Genomic DNA, 3,025 nt, shown 5'->3' with positions numbered 1-3,025 from the left:
TGCAGCAAAGCACCTCCACAACATGATGCTGCCATACCCCATGCTTCACGGTTGGGATGGTATTCTTCAGCTTGCAAGCCTCAACCTTTTTCCTCCAAACAGAACAATAATTATTATGGCCAAACAATTCCATTTTTGTTTCATTAGACCAGAGGCCACCATGTGCACTTACAAACTGTAGTCTGGCTTTTTATGGTGGTTTTGGAGCACTGGATTCTTCCTTGCTGAGCAGCCTTTCAGGTTATGTCAATATAGGTCTCGTTTTACTGTGGATATAGATACTTGTCTACTTGTTTTTACCATCTTTACAAGGTCCTTTGTTGTTGTTCTGGGATTGATTTGCACTTTTCACACCAAACTACCTTCATCTCTAGGAGACAGAATGCATCTCCTTCCTGAGTGTTACGATGACTGCTTGATACCATGCTGGTTATACTTGCGTACTATTGTTTGTAGAGATGAACGTGGTACCTTCAGGCATTTGGAAATTGCTCCTAAGGATGAACCAGACATGTGGAGGTCCACTGATTTCTTTTTATTTTCTCATGATGTCAAGCAAAGAGGCACTGATTTTGAAGGTAGGCCTTAAAATTCACAGGTACACCTCCAATTCAGTACTCTTCCTATCAGAAGCTAATTGGCTAAAGGCTTGACATAATTTTCTGGAATTTTCCAAGCTGCTTAAAGGCACAGTTAACTTAGTATATGTAAACTTCTGAACCACTCTAATTGTGATATAATCAATTAAAAGTGAAACAATCTGTCTGTAAACAGTTGTTGGAAAAATAACTTGTATCATGCACAAAGTAGATGTCCTAAACATCTTTCCAAACTATCGTTTGCTTATATTAAATCTGTGGAGTGGTTAAAAAATTTGTTTTAATGACTTAAACCTATGTGTATGTAAAATTCTGACTTCAACTATACACACATACATTATGTATTCCCTCATCTACTGTGACACTTAATTTGTTCAATCACAAAAAAGTTTAGATCAGAAACAGAATGATTTACCTCACTAAAATGATGTGCAATGGGGAATTTCCGGTCATTTCTTCTTGTCGTACTCATGTCCAATAATGCTTGTTCTAATCTGTATGTTTGTTTTGCCAACATACTGCTTATTGCAAGTACATGATAGCAAAAAAACAAAATTTTCTTAAGCACATGTAGGAAATTGTTTGATGTTATATGTTGCAATACCAAACTTTTAAAAAAGGAAGTTCTCCTACATGGATTCTTACATGCAGCACAGCGAAGACAAAGGAAAAAATGTCTCCGGTTACACATGTAACCTCGGTTCCCTGAGATGAAGGTAACGAGACATTGTCATAAGCAGAATGGAGAAGTGTCCTTGCACAACCTTGTTGAAACCCTTATACAATCACGCCAATCCTCTGACTGACAATGGTGTCTGAGTCCCTCCCATTTAGGCATGCATTAAGCCTATATAAGTGGGCACTCAATCACCATTTCTTCAGAACTGAGGGACAGGAGTGAGTCACTTGATTATGAAACTCTGAAGTAGAAGTGTGGCCAGCTTTGGGAATGTCTCATTTCCTTCATCTCGGGGAACCAAGGTTACATGTATAACTGGAGACTATCCCTATCGATTCAGTTCACTCCACATTTCCGTAAGCACAGTTCCCTCAAATGGGAATATCATTTTGAATGGGTGCTTCGTGAGTGTGCGATTCAAGCACCCTGTAAACCCTGCCGTGTGTGTCGTAGTCTGGGACAGGCTCTATCGCATTTTTTGCCTCTAATCAAGCATTCTTCGGCTATGGGCCATGAGTAACAGTGAGCTCTGGGCTCCTCTTCACAGGGCTGGGCAAGTCAATAACATTTCTGTTACCCAGCCTGAGTTTTTCATCGGCGCGTTTTCACGTTGAGATGGCAGGTGCTTACACTTGGGCCACGGCTTGCGCTGACCAAAATTTGATCGGGAGTATGCCGAGAAAGGGGATGTGCTACTTCTCTTTGGCAGAAAGTGTTTTAACACTTGAGATTGCTTTTGTGCTGTGATGAAGCGCTCTGAAAAGCTTTCTACAGTATTGCCAAAGAGACCATCGGGTGATAACGGGGTGTCGAGGAGTGTGGCTTTAACTGCATCATGCATCTCCGTGAGAGTAATCCAAATATGCCAATCCAAAACTCCCAGGTTTCTCATTGTTTTGCCGATGGCCTGAGTGGTAGATTTTATGGCTTGCAGCACCAAATCTGTAGTGGTGTGGTTCTCTTTGAACAGCTCTGGATCGAAGCCTTGCTCATTCATTTGTTGAAGAAGCTTAGCTTGAAAAACCTGGAGCACGAACATATTGTGGAGTGCTGAACCAGCTTGTCCCGCTGCTGTATAAGCTCTTCATGCCAGTGCAGATGTCAGTCAACTCAGTTTGGAAGAGTGGGCGGGATTTCCATCCCATGGTATTATTTTGAGGTGCAACCGCTTGTTCTACAGTATTGAACAGCCTTTTTTATTACCGTGGTGCACTTTAGTGAGGACGGCAGCACCTCCGACCAGAATGTGTGAAGAGTAAGGTGCACACCAGGTCTTTGTGAGCTCCGCATGGACCACTGGGAAGAATGGTGTGCTCCTCCGGGCAGCGGTCTTTTGACGAAGGCCGGTTTGCAAGAAACATTCATCCAGGCGAGACTTTTCTGACTCCTCTGGAGGGGTCCACTCAAGACCGAGCTCTTCAATTGTCCTCACAAGGATGCAAAGAAGCTCCTTGTCCATGGTGTCCGCACACTCTTAAACCTCTCTGGGGAAAGAGGCGGCAAGATCTTCCATTAACCACTCTCCTGAAGCTGCAAGTGATACAGCATCATCCTCATCGTCAGAGCTGCCAAACGAAATGAGGCTGTAATGAGCTCATCATGCGCATATTGCACAAGCGAGGACGTTTGATCGGAAGTTCAGGAGGCTCGCAGGGATTGCGCCAGCACAAGAGGCTTCCAGCTCAATCTCACTGCCCTGCCGTGCCGCATCATGTGGTCGCTCGGGACTTAACACAGAAGAGTGCGA

This window comes from Xyrauchen texanus, chromosome 3 (genome assembly GCF_025860055.1).
Source record: "Xyrauchen texanus isolate HMW12.3.18 chromosome 3, RBS_HiC_50CHRs, whole genome shotgun sequence".
Classification (NCBI taxonomy): Eukaryota; Metazoa; Chordata; class Actinopteri; order Cypriniformes; family Catostomidae; genus Xyrauchen; species Xyrauchen texanus.
The sequence above is the reverse complement of the archived record's forward strand: the minus strand, read 5'-3'. Positions refer to the sequence as shown.